Raw genomic sequence first — 14578 nt, forward strand, 5'->3', positions numbered from 1 at the left:
CAGCCACTATGGAGAACAGTATGGAGGTTCTTCAAGAAACTAAAAATAGAACTACCATATTATCCAGAAATCCTACTCCTGGGGATACACCTGGAGAAAAATAGAGTTAAAAAAGATACATACACCCCAGTGTTCACTGCAGCACTATTAACAATAGCCAGGAATGGAAGCAATCTAAATGTCCATCAACAGAAGAATGGATAAAGAAGATGTGGTACATATATACAATGGAATACTACTCCACCATAAAAGGAATAAAATAGTGCCATTTACAGAGATGTGGATAGACCTAGAGACAGTCATAACAGAGTGAAGTAAGTCAGAAAGAGAAAAACAAATATTGTATCATATTGCTTATCTGTAGATTCTAGGAAAATTGTATGTGCTGTGCTGTGCTTAGTTGCTCAGTTGTGTCTGGCTTTTTGCGACCCTGTGGATTGTAGCCCACCTGGCTGCTCTGTTCATGGGGATTCTGCAGGCAAGAATACTGGAGTGGGTTCCCATGCCCTCCTCCAGGGGATCTTCCCAACCCAGGGATCAAACCCAGATCTCCTGCATTGCAGGTGGATTCTTTACTGTCTGAGCCACCATGGTATAGATGAACTTATTTATAAGGCAGAAATAGAGACACAGATAGAGAGCAAACTTATGGACACCAAGGGAGCAATGGAGGTGGGATGAACTGAGAGATTGTGATTCATGTATATACACTACTATATATAAAATTAATAATTAATGACAACCCGCTATATAGCATGGGGAACTCTACTCAATGCTCTCTGGCGACCTAAATGGGAAGGAAATCCAAAAAAGAGGGGATATATGTATACATACAACTGATTCCCTTTGCTTTACAGCAGAAACTAACATAAGATTGTAAAGCAAATATGCTCCAGTAAATTTTTTTTTAATTTATGAAAGAATAAATTTTATATCACAGACTCTCTGTGATGGCCAGAGAGTCAAGTTCGGTGGCCTTACATTCAGGAACAATCTCCAGACTGTAGTGTTGCACAGCTTCACTCAGTACAGGCTCTGAAGTTTGCAGGAGATGTTAGGACTAGGACCGCTAGGACCACTGCAGCCTCTGAAGTCTGTCTGTCCCTCTGTCGCCTCCCCAGCCACTGCCTGGCAGCATCAATACAACACCATACTCTTTCATTCACTCGACCTTTTTCAACCTTCATGTCTTGGTGAGACTCAGGTCATGAGCCTATACCCTATCCTGAGGGAAGCTAGGAAAATAATTTTTAGCTTCTACTTTGTTACTGTTGTCCAGTTGCTAAATCCTGTTTAATTCTCTGCAACCCCATGAACTGCAGCATGCCAGGCTTCCCTGTCTTCACTATCTCCCGGAGTTTGCTCAAATTCATGTCCACTGAATCAGTGATGCTATCTAACCATCTCATCCTCTGCCACCTTCTTCTCCTTTTGCCTTCAATCTTTCCCAACATCAGGGTCTTTTCTGATGAGCTTATACTTTGGAGAGGCGAAAACTCTCCAACATAGGAAGGGTGCTCAAGTTTCTGGACATCTGTGGAAATGTGACAAGTGTCTACCCATCCCCTACCAGCCATCACTTTCATGCTAACTGCCTGTCTCTGTGTCTCTTATTGATGTATGCAACCAAAGAGCACCTGGGCTTGCAGGTGAAAGTGAAAGTCGCTCAGTCATGTCTGACTCTTTGTGACCCATGGATTATACAGTCCATGGAATGCTCCAGACCAGAATACTGGAGTGGATAGCCTTTCCCTTCTCTAGGGCTTCTTCCCAACCCAGGGATCAAATCCAGATCTCCCACATTGCAGGTAGATTCTTTACCAGCTCAGCCACCAGGGAAGCCAAGAATACTGGAGTGGGTAGCCTATCCCTTCTCCAGTGGAGCTTCCCAACCTAAGGATCGAAACCAGGCTTCCCACATTGCAGGCATATTCTTTACCAACTGAGCCCTCATGCAAGTATATAAATATTGTCCCTCTTCCGAGAGTCCTTGCTCTGCATGAAGCGACTGGACTACTCAGTAACTTCTTGTCTCTGACTTGGTTTAGTACTAATTAGTGGTACCATCCAAGGAGACATTGATTTTGCCTTTTAAATGATAATGGTGATTTTGTTGTTGGCAATGTATTTTATTGTTTGATCTTCTCTCTTTATTAAAATTTTAGGGATCCTTGGGGGAGGATGATAATCTTTTCCTTTTTGTGGGAATTGGCATATTGCTAGGAATGTAGGAAATACAGAATAAGTACTTGCTTTTTGATTGTTCTATGGTTTGAGCTTTGAGGGAAAGAGATCATAGTCAAATGACTTTTAACAATATATTCATGTGCATTTGGCTGTCCTGATCAGGATACAAAGTGGTAGACAAATCCCAATTCCTAGTTTATCAGTAGTATATTTGCTATTTATTAATATGCTTTTGAGTTTTCTTTCTCTCCCATTCCAAATTTGTCTTAGATTGTATAAAAGGTAAAATATGGGAAATAACATTGGCATTTATATAAAAGTCAAAAGGGAAATGAACCTTGGGTGATACAACATTTTACCTTTTTGAATACCAATTCAGGAATATAACCAACAAGACCTTTTTGAGGGGAGAGAATTTACATTGAGTAAGAAATCTGAAGTTGAGTAGGTAGGGTATATCAAAGACTTTTCACAGTAAGAATCTATTAGTAATTTTCTCTTGGATTCCTAAAATATAGTCTTTGGAATAAATCATCAACTGAACAACAAACCCCTGAGATGCTTGACTAATGGGCACAAAAGTAATGTAAAGGAATGATGTGCTTGTGCTGACTCCTCTGTGAGCTGCCTTACCACCAGCTGATGTGGGTGTGCCCGTGAACACTGGCATTTGAAAAACACACACAGAGAGAAGACGAGGCAGCATGTCAAGCCCCAGATAAGCCTTGTGACATCCATGCCATGAACCCATACTTGCACACTTAGAACACAATTGAGGCACTCAGGAAAAATGCTAATATTAATAAAACGTATGGAAATCTTGGCAGAGTAAATATAGGACTGCAGGCTTGATGTAAGTCTGGGAAAAACAACATCATAGCCCAGCTTGCAGAGAGGAAGCAAGGTAGCTAGTTAAAATTATTTTGATTGACAAAGGAAATCTAAAAGCCATTGTGCTTCTTCTGTTACTTAGGCAGTGTGAAGATCTAGTAGATCCAGTGAGCAGAAATGGGAAATGGAATCAATCAGAGGTTCAGGGTTCTCCAAGGTTCATGGCACATAAGATGTGTGTGTGTGTGTGTGTGTGTGTGTACATATACGCACATATACATACACACCACATATATGCAGTCACCCTCTGTAGCTGTGGGTTTTGCACCTGAATCTGCAGATGCTGAAACCATGATGCAGAGGGTTGATTACACTACACCATTTTATTTGAGGGACTTGAGCATCCATGGATCTTGTTATTTGCTGAGATTCTGGAACCAGCTTTGTTCCTGAATACTGAAAACTGAATACTGAGGAGTGACTGTATACAATAAGACTTCAGCATAAAATGAGATTCTCAATAATTTTGATCTGTCTTACAGCATATATTAAGCACTTATTAAGTGTAAAAGAGTGGTCTAAGTCAGGAGCCCCCAACCCCTGGTAGAGGTTCGTGGCCTGTTAGGAACTGGGACACAGCAGGAGGTGAGTGGTGGGTGAGTGGGCGAAGCTTCATCTGTATTTACAGCCACTCCCCATCACTTGCATTCCTGCCTGATCCCTGCTCGGTGTCAGATCAGCAGCCGCATGATAAATGTAATGTACTTGAAACATCCCAAAAACCATCCCCCCATGCCATCTGTGGAAAAAGTGTCTCCCACAAAACTGGTCCCTAATGCCAAAACGGTTGTGGGCCGCTGGTGAATGTGATATTAAGGAAGAGGTGCTATCTCTGCTCTGAAGCTGGAAGGGACCGTGCATCACTGTGATAAAAGCTCCCCTGTGGCAGTGACTATTTATTGCTGTGTCCCCTGCACCTAGAACAGTGCTTGGTGCTTCCAGAAATAAGCAGTAAGTAAATGAACGTTATTACTTGAATGAGTTCATCAGTTCCTCTTGCGAATGGTATTCAACTCAAAATAGGCAAGTCAGACAGCAAGAAGCTAAATTTCACTAGTGAATGATGATTCTCATGGAAGCATGAGGCTTTGAAACTGGGCAGGCGTGAAGAATGTGTGGTCCCTCCGATGCTCACATGGATGCTCTTTGCTAACCTGGAGCACAGCAAACAAAAACAGACCGGATGGAAGAGCTATAAAGATCTCAGAAAATAAAATTTCACATGAGCCAGTGTAATTCTGGAATTCCAAATGATCATAAGAAGAACACTTTTACTTGCATGAGTTAGAAATATAGCTATTTACCAATAGTGGTAATGGGCAGAGCATGGTTTTAAGTGGTGGAGTTGCAAATAGCTGTGGGCTCTGCCAGCAGGGCTACAGCTGCCAACCATAGAAGCACCTTTATGTGTGTACAGCGTGGAAAGAACAGTTGGTCAGGCAAAGGTTTTTTCAGCCACACCTGTTCACTCAGATAACAATCAGCACAGATAGTGTTATCTCTAACATAAAGATAAATATGTATTTTATATATCTATAACTATTGCACAACTTGTAAACTTGGTGAAAGTTAGATTGGCTGATTTTGTTCTATTAAAAGAAGAATACAACCTACTATAGATACTGGGTAGAAACTGGCAAATCTAATTTATGTAGAAGGATCTTGAAGTTGAGATGATTCTTTGAGTCATTAGCATGGCTTCATTTATGAGTACAATACTAGTAGAACCTTGTTATGAGATGACTCATTAATTATATTGAGTCAGTTATATCATGGGTCAGATCACATCTTCTGAAGTACAACCACTACAGACAGTAAAGTCTGAAACAATGTGATTGGCCCATTAATCATTTACTCACTCAATAATTCATTCACTAGCTCATTCAACCAATGCATATCAAGTGCTTCCTAAACTGGAGGGATTATGGGCCACACAAAGATGAATAATTCATAGCCTTTGTCCATCATTATCCTAAGAAAACTAGTTTTATCTAGTGAGATTGGTACTCTAAAAGAATGCTTTTAGTTAATGGAGGCAGCGGGGAGGTGGGGGTGGGATGAATTAGGAGACTATCATTGACATATGCACACTGCCATGTGTGAAACAGTGAGTGGGAGGCTGCTGTATAGCACAGGGAGCTTGTCTCGGAGCTCTGTGACGACCTAGAGAGGTGGGATGGGAGGGGCTATATGTTTCGTTATGCCTGATTCATGTTGTACAGCAGAAACTAACACAGCGTTGAAAAAGCAATTATACTCCAATAAAAAATACGGATACCTCTTACAAAATATTTTCATCCTAGTTTCTTCAGAAAACATCTATGGCATGTTTTCTGTCTCAAAACAGTTTTTAGAACACCTATTGGATTTCAAACAAAAATAAAGTAAAAGGTCAGGAATTAGTGTCACTGTTACCATTTCGATAAAAACCTGATTATTCATCTTCATAATAACTATGAAGTTTAAAAACGTGTAGCTACAGGGTGAAAACTTTTAGAGCTGATCTGTCTCTCAACCCAGACTTAATCCAGGCTATTAACTATTATTAAAATTTAATATACTTAACTGTCATGATTTAGGATATGCCTATACCCTATATAGGATGCTTAAGTGGAGTGTGATTTTCCAGTTAAAGTCACAGATGAGGTAAAGTTTGCCTGCTGTGAGATTCTCTTCTTATTTAATTATATAAAAAAAATTTGACTGAAGTGTAGTTCATTTACAATGCTGTGGTAGTTGCAGATGTATAGTAAAGTGATTCAATTATACATATATATATATATTTTTTTTCTAGATTCTCTTTCTTTTTTTGTGTTTTAGTCCCTAAGTCACGTCTGACTCTTTGTGACTCCATGACTGTAGCCTTCCAGGCTCCCCTGTCTGTGGGATTTTCCAGACAAGAATACTGGAGTAGGTTGCCTCCTTCTCCAGGGGATCTTCCTGACCCAGGGATTGAACCCACGTCTCCTGTATTAGCAGGTGGATTCTTTACCATTGAGCCATCTGGGAAGCTCTTTTCCCTTAAAGACTGTTACAAAATATTGAGTGTAGCTCCCTGTGCTATATAGAGGTCCTTGTTGGTTATCTATTTTATATATATTAGTCTGTTTATGCTAATCCCAGACTTACAATTTATCCCTCTTTCTCTCTTTGCCCTTTGATGATCATAAGGTTGTGTTCCATGTCTGTGGGTATATTTCATGATTTGTATTTATGTGCAAATCAAAACTATACGAAGGTGTGACCTCACACTGGTCACAAGGGCCATTATCAAGAAGTCTACAAGGAATAAATGCTGAAAAGGGTGTGGAAAAAACAGAACCCTCCTACACTGTTGGTGGGAATATAAATTGGTACAGTTATTATGGAGACAGAATGGTGGTTCCTTAAAAAACTAAAAATAGAGCTACCATATCATCATGCAATCCAACTCCTGGGCATATATCTGAAGAAAACAACAATAATTTGAAAAGTTACATGTACCGCCAGACATGAAAGCAAGCTAAATGTCTATCAACAGATGAATGTATAAAGATGTGGTATATATATTTATATATATATATATGTATATTCAGTGGAATATTACCCATAAAAGGGTGAAATACTGTCTTTTGCAGCAACATGGATGGATCTAGAGATTATGCTAAGTGAAGTAAGCCAAAGACAAATATCACATATCACTTACATGTGGAATATAAAAAAAGATACATAGAAATTATTTAAAACAAATAATTAAGGTGGGAATGTCAGTTATCCATTGCTGCATAATGGAATCATCCTCAAACTCTGTGACGGAAAATAACGAACCATTGTACTTACTCACAGTTTTCTGGGTCAGCCGGTGACTCTTTTCTTCTGAGCCAGCTTTGTTCATCTCTTTTGGCAGCTGTCCTGGGGATGGATGCTCTAGGGCAGTTTCCCTGTCAGCTGGAAAGTTGGATAGTCTAGTCTTTCAGTGGGATGGCTTGCTTTTGTGTCAGAAGGTCTCTCTGGTAGACTGTGGTGGTGGAAAGTTTCCCATTAGCAAGAGAAGGCAAGGCCCTAAGAATAATTTTCAGTCTCTGCTCATATCATATTTGGGCTTTCCTGGTGGCTCCGTGGTAAAGAATCCACCTGCTAATACAGGAGACATGGGTTCAATCCCTGGGTGGGGAAGAAGCCCTGGAGAAGGAAATGGCAAGCCACTCCAGTATTCTTGCCTGGGAAATACCTGGGACAGAGGAGCCTGGTGGGCTACAGGCCATGGGGTTGCAAAAGAGTTGGACACGACTTAGCGATTAAACAACACATCATGTTTGCTGGTGGCCTTTTGACCAAACCAAGTAAAAATAAAAACCAAAAACCCAAACCACACAAGATTCAAGGAGTGGAGTAAAGATTCTCCCTCTTGTTGGGAGGAACAGAAAAGTCACGTGGTACAGGGGTGTTCTTATAAAAATGTGAGAAAATCATATCTATTTATTTGTAACTTAACATAGAGGGTTCTACAGTAAAAATCTTCACTCTCCTCTGCCAGTAAATGTCAATGAATATATGTAAATGTTAAGTAATCTATAGACTGATTCATGTTCTTGAAAAAAAAGTAAGCAAATACTGATTTAGGAGCTGTTTTTTTAAAAAAATGGAATGTCCAATTATAATTGGAGGCTAAGAAACACACTTCATCAAGAAAAACACAATAAAACATTTAAAAATTATCAATAGTTTGAGTAGAATAACCAGGGCAAGTTGATTGGGATAAAGAAAAAGCTAAATTCTCGTAACACAACATTGCAAATCAATTATGTTTTAGTTTAAAAAAATGATGAAAAGGAAAAGTTAAACTCTCCGTTAGCCTTAAGGTTAAGCCTTTTCAGCCCCACTAACCAGGACACTCACCATCTTTTAGTCAGTGTAATGAGAACAGGTCTTTCTTGTTTTTTCTTTTCTCTGTGTGTTCTTTGTTCCACTCTCTATGGGTTATGCCTTCATCCACACTCATTATATTATGAGTCCCAATTTATATCTCCACATTTGATCCTCTTTTGTGTGACAAGACCTATTTAACTGAGTGACTCCTTGATTATCTCTATAAGACTATGCCCATAGGCAATGCAAACTTCTCATGTCCAAATATTCACTCATTGCCTTCTGCTAGAACCTCTTTCTCATATTGCCACCTCTGACCTAGTGAGTGGTAACGCCAAAAATTCATTCCATATCTGAACTAGAGCCTGGAGAATTAGTACAGGCTCTTCCTCCCCTCCCATCATTGCTGCCTTCTTATCAATCACCAAGTCAGTGGTTTTCACTCCTTTAATACTTCTGGATTTCACCTTGTCCAGTTCCCCTGCATCCTGCATTCAGACTCCTCAGCTTCTCTCTCTGCTTCTATCCATCTAGAGCAATTGTCTTCAAACATAAACCTTATCATGTCATTCTAAAGCTTCCATTAAACAAATCCTCATGATTTACATGATATGAGCCACCACCTCATCCTGGCATATGAATATCTTTGTGATCTGACCCCTCTGCTCCATCCAAGGAAGGCTCTTTCTTGAATGAATCATGATATCTCTCACTTCTTCATCCAAACTGATCCCCTGTCCTTATTGTTCTTCCTAATCCCTTCCCTTCTCTACCCTGGTTAACTCTTACTCATTTTTAAGAATTCAAAAGCCATGTCACCTGGGAAGTATTCGTAAGTGAACACCGGGCTTGAGTGGGTACAAGTACCATCAATCATATCTCATAATTTTTAATTGGGGATTTACTGAGGTCATCTCTGTTGTTGATCTGTGTGATGTTAGCACTTAACCCAGTCCCTGACACACAGAAAGTTCTCAAAACTTGAATGATTGTTGAGACTGAACGTATTGCTTAAATAAATGAGTGAGCAGATAAAAGATGTGAGAGGACTATAGTTATTACAGATAGGGTTGGCCACCTGTCCTGGCTACATCTCCATCAAATTCACATACATTGTGAAGTCATTTATGTAAGTCTCAGTGTTGGGAGGAATACACTTGGAGTTTAAGCCAAGATTCAGTTCAGGATAACAGTGGAATCAGGTTGAGAATGGAAACAGCCCTGCTTCTGAAAATTTAGGGATCATTTATCAATTATTTCATAATTATTAAAGATGTGCCTCAATACAATTGTGGGGATTAATTTTCTTTATTGTTTGCTGCAAATTGGTACTCTTTGCATTGTCTCTAAACTCTGATCATCTTTGACCCTTGATATCACTGAATATTTTCCTAGAGATTTCAAGCTAGTTTTAAAAGTTGCCTAATTGAAGCAAATTTGGCATGTAAATTTAGTGTAAGTAATTGTTTTTCAGACCCCAATTTAAATCATTTTGTGATATCTGCTGTTTTAGATCATTCAGATCAATGCTTCTAACATCTAACCATAGATAATGGAATTGAAGATGACTAGTCAATTGAAACTGATTCTCTGAATTTACAAGTAGTTGGGTGGTCAAGCAATTGATTTTCCTGGACTCTCATTTTGGAATATTCTGATTTGATGGAGAAACTGTTCTTTCAACAGATGGAGTTCTTTTGATTTGGATCTTTATGATATATCAAAAGTGGTGTTAAGAAGATATTTTATTATTGGTGTACATGTGTGTATGAAAGTGGTCTTATATTAATTTAAGAATACCTACGCAGTGAAAAAAAGAGCCAGACCATTAACTGTTTGCCCTACTGTCTTTCTTTGCCAGACACAATGGGCTCCTAGTCAACTTCCTTATTCTTCCCGGCATCCTATCCTTCATCTTGAACCACCAACTGCTTCATTTCCCCCTTTATTTTCAGGCAGTTATTTTTCCTTCTATTTAATAAGAAAGTGAAGCTATTAGACCAAACACTTTGGACCTACAGCCACGAAATTGCTAAGCTTGTCAGCAACTGTACCCTTTCTTGTCTTTCTTTTTTCCTCTCACAAATCAGGAGGAGTTTATCCTCTCTAAGACCTGACATGGCATCTTTGTCTAGAACCCATCTTCCTACTTCCGCATCAGCATTGAAATGTACTCAAGCCTGGCCCATCTTTCAGCCTCATAGTCCAGCCCACTCTTTGGACTCTCTCTCTCTTCTGCTCCAGAGCCAAATTTCTTGAAAGGATTGTGTATATTCATTGTCTCCATTTCCTTCCTCTTCACTCACTTCCTACAACTCATTTCCTTCTGGATTCTGACCCATTTTTCTACATAAACTTGTCAAGTTTACCAGTGTCTTTGTCTCTAAATCCAATAGGGTTGTTGAAATCTTTTCTTGTCTTGAACAGTCACCACTGCTAACCATTCCCGGTCGGCAGAACAATTAGACTAAGCACATGCTTGAAGTTCTTCCAAAAATCAAGGAAATAATGAAGAAATTTAGCCTCCATTTAGAAACCATTTTAATTTTGATATATGTATTGAATCATGCTTTATGAGTGGATAAATATATTACATATAATGATTTAATTTTAATATGCATATATAAATTCATATTTTTAATTTCCTATTGGAGAGAAAATACCATAATCTTTGAGTGTCTCTAAAAGCCCTGATCCAGCTCCCATGTCTTGGAACTCTCAATTACCTTTGGGACACCATCAATTCCCAGCTTCTCATGCACATCTCTGATTGCTGTCTCTTCCTCTGCAGGGACTTGAAATGCCGGTGTTCTCTGAGGTTCTATCCTAATCCCCCTTCTCTTACTCTGCCCACATTCTCTGGATGAGCATCCATATCTAAGCTTCAGGTTTTGTTTGTGATGATGCCTCCTATATCTACATCTGGGAGTTAGACCTCTTTCCTAAATTCTTTATCATAATATTTTACATATATATAATTCTATACTTAACCACCCAGTGGAAGCCACTGCTCAGATAGATATCTTGGAGATGATTTGAGCTCAGTGAGTCCTTGAATGACCTCAACTTACCTCTACAACTTTCTCCCCTCTTGGTGCTTGTTGTTTCAGTGAATGATGCTATAGTCCAGACTGGAAGCTCAGGATTCTGACCTAACTCCTCCTACTCCTTCATTGTCACAACCAATCAGCCATCAAGTCCGAGGACTCTGCTTCCTTCTACTCCTTGATTATGCCCATATCTCTCCCCAGCCACTAACACAGTGTTCCAGGCCACCATCTTTTCTCTTCTAAATTACCACAATAATCATCTTCTTGGTTTTTCTCCAGCCTATTTTTTTTTCCAGTTTAGAACCGGGATGATTTTTTAAAGCAACGTGACCCTGTTTCTCTCTGTGTAAAATCACTACATTTAAGATGACTTAGAAACCCTCCCATGGGTATCTCCAGACAATTCAACATTATTCAGTTCTTGAAAGAAATGATGTATCAAGCCATGAAAAGACATGGAAAAACCACCTTATTTTTTTAGGACATTAGTAAGTGACTCAGAGGTTAAAGCGTCTGCCTCCAATGAGGGAGACCTGGGTTCAATCCCTGGGTTGGGAAGATCCCCTGGAGAAGGAAATGTCAACCCACTCCAGTACTCTTGCCTGGAGAATCCCATGGATGGAGGAGCCTGATAGGACTACAGTCCACAGGGTCGCAAAGAGTCGGACATGACTGAGCGACTTCACTTTCACTTTCAGTAAATGACCGAAGTGACTTAGCACACAAGTGAAGTCAATATGGGAAGGCTGCATACTGGATGTTTCTAAACACATGACATTATAGAAAAGGTGAAACTATGGAGACAGTAAAAAGATCAGTGTTGGCCAAGGGTTAGGATTGAACAGGCGGAACACAGAGGACTTTTAGGGCAATGAAACTATAATGGTGGATACATGTCTTTAGACATTTGTTAAAATCCATAGAAGTATAATACCAAAAGTGAACCTGAATGTAAATTGTGGACTATGGGTGCTAATGTAGGTTCGAGGATTGTAACGAATCTCCCCCTTTGGTGCAGGATGTTGACAGAGCGGGAGGCCTTGCACATATGAGGACAGGGGTATACAGGAACTCTGTGTTTGCTGCTTAATTTTGTTGTGAACTTAAACTGCTTAAAAAAACCACAACCCTCCATGGTCTGGCTTTTCTATACCTTTTCAAAATAATCTCTTCTTCATTCTGCCCTTGGAGTCTTTTCTGTTTAATACGGAACTTTGTTTCCTTGAACTAGCCATGTTCTTGTTCATTTCTGAGTCAGCAGATCTCTTCTAACTTTCCTTCTTGTGGTCTTCTTGTCATTCTCCATTATTTATCAGACTTTATCATTCTTGCATTTTCACTTGTCTGTTTTCTTTGCCAAACTCCAAGTTCTGAGTCCATTTTATTCACTGTAGTATCTCCAGGGTTGGGCATATAAAACACTAAATGAATGGGGAATATATGGCTGGAACAATTTTATCCCATTCTTACCCAGACCTACCCTGGTTTTGTTTTCAACTGTTCTTAGCTCTTTGTAAGAATGCACTCTAAAAAATAATAATCACAGGCCTAGGTTGCCAGATTTAATAAGGACAATGAAAGGTATAAGGCACTCAGATAAATTTGAATTTCAGGCAAATAATGGATAGTGTTTTAACATAAGTATGTCCCCTGATATGTAATATTTTTATAATGTTTAATTTAATATTTATATAACATTTGGGGACATTTGTATTAAAAATCTATTTGTTGTCTATAATTCAAATTTAACTGAGCTTCCTGTATTTTATCTGACAATTCTACTCAGGTCCCAAGAACTGTTTCCTGGTTACTGGAAACATTCATTTAAATGCAGATAATAGCTTTGGATAACTGCCTCCATGTTGAGTTCTCTTCAGTAAATTTCTGCGAAGAACTCACCTTTTCTCTTTTCAATTTTTTCAGTGCTTACAGAGGAGCATTTCTATCTCTCATAGAGAAAGTTTTTGCCATTTACTAGCAGGAAAGAGTTTTGCTTTTAAGCTGTGGCCTTGTATTTTGAAATGATATTATTATACATGTTATTCACATATCATCCGTTCAGTTCAATCACTCAGTCGTGTTCAGCTCTTTGCGATCCCATGGACTGCAGCACGCCAGGTTTCTCTGTCCACCACCAACTCCCAGAGCTTGCTCAAACTCATGTCCATTGAGTCGGTGATGCCATCCAACTATCTCATCCTCTATCGTCCCCTTCTCCTCCTGCCTTCAATCTTTCCCAGCATCAGGGTCTTTTCCAAAGAGTCAGTTCTTCACATCAGATGGCCAAAGTATTGGAGCTTCAGCTTCAGCATCAATCCTTCCAATGAATATTCAGGATTGATTTCCTTTAGGATGGACTGGTTCGATCTCCTTGCAGTCCAAGGGACATTCAAGAGTCTTTTCCAACACCACAGCTCAAAAGCATCAATTCTTCGGCACTCAGCTTTCTTTAGAGTCCTTATAGTCCAACTCTCACAGCCATACATGACTACTGTAAAAACCATAGCTTTGACTGGATGGACCTTTGTTGGCAAAGTAATGTCTCTGGTTTTTAATATGCTGTTCATAATTCACATACCATAATTCACTCATTTAAAGAATACCATTTAGTATATTCACAGAGCTGTGCAACTGTCACCATAATCTAATTTTATTTTATATTTTTAAACAGAGTGCTTCTTATCTTTGGCTAAGTCCTACTGCATGCAGGATCTTAGTTCCCTGACCAGGGATAGAACCCATGCCCCATGTATTAGGAACACAGAGTCTGAACCACCAGGGAAATCCTTGCCATAATCTAATTTTAGAATATTTTCATCACCTCCCAAAAGAAACCTTGTACCTAATAGCAATCATTCCCTATTGGTCACCTATTCCCAGCCTCAGGCAATAGCTAATATGCTTTCTGTCCTTTCAGATTTGGAAATTTTATTTAAATGGGATCATGCCGTACGTGGTCTTTTGTGACTGACTTCTTTCCCTTAGGAAAATGCTTTCAAGTTTCATCCATGTTATAGCATGTATCATATTTCACTCCTTTGTATAACCAAATATTGTTCCATTGTGTGGGTATATCACAATTTATTTATCCTCCAATCAGTTGATGGGCATTTGGGTTATTTTTACTGTCTTTTGTAAGAATAACATCCTAAAATTGACTTCTGTCAATTTTTTGTTTATTGTCTATAGTCAAGTTTTAGGGAAAAAGCATAGGAAGTATTTTGCTTGTCTTAGTATTCTACTCTGCTTTTGAAATTTCGGTAGATTTCTTGGTCTATTTTGTTTTTCATTGAATCTTTTACATGGAAATTGTTTAATTCAAGAGGTATACTAGATGTTGTGATAAGCAACTGCAAGTTCTGTCATGCTGTTCTGAGATTTTTCAGCAATTAAACTTGAGAATTTGTTGTGCAACAGGTCTGTCCAGTGTGATATTTTCCATGACTACAGAGAATATTATAGACTATGGCATCTGGAATTGATCATGGGCTTTGATGGGCACACTGCCGCTCTGGTGGCTCAGACGGTAAAGCGTCTGCCTGCAATGCGGGAGACCCCAGTTCGATTCCTGGGTTGGGAAAACCCCCTGGAGAAGGAAATGG

This window comes from Bos indicus x Bos taurus, chromosome 17, assembly GCF_003369695.1.
Source record: "Bos indicus x Bos taurus breed Angus x Brahman F1 hybrid chromosome 17, Bos_hybrid_MaternalHap_v2.0, whole genome shotgun sequence".
NCBI lineage: Eukaryota > Metazoa > Chordata > Mammalia > Artiodactyla > Bovidae > Bos > Bos indicus x Bos taurus.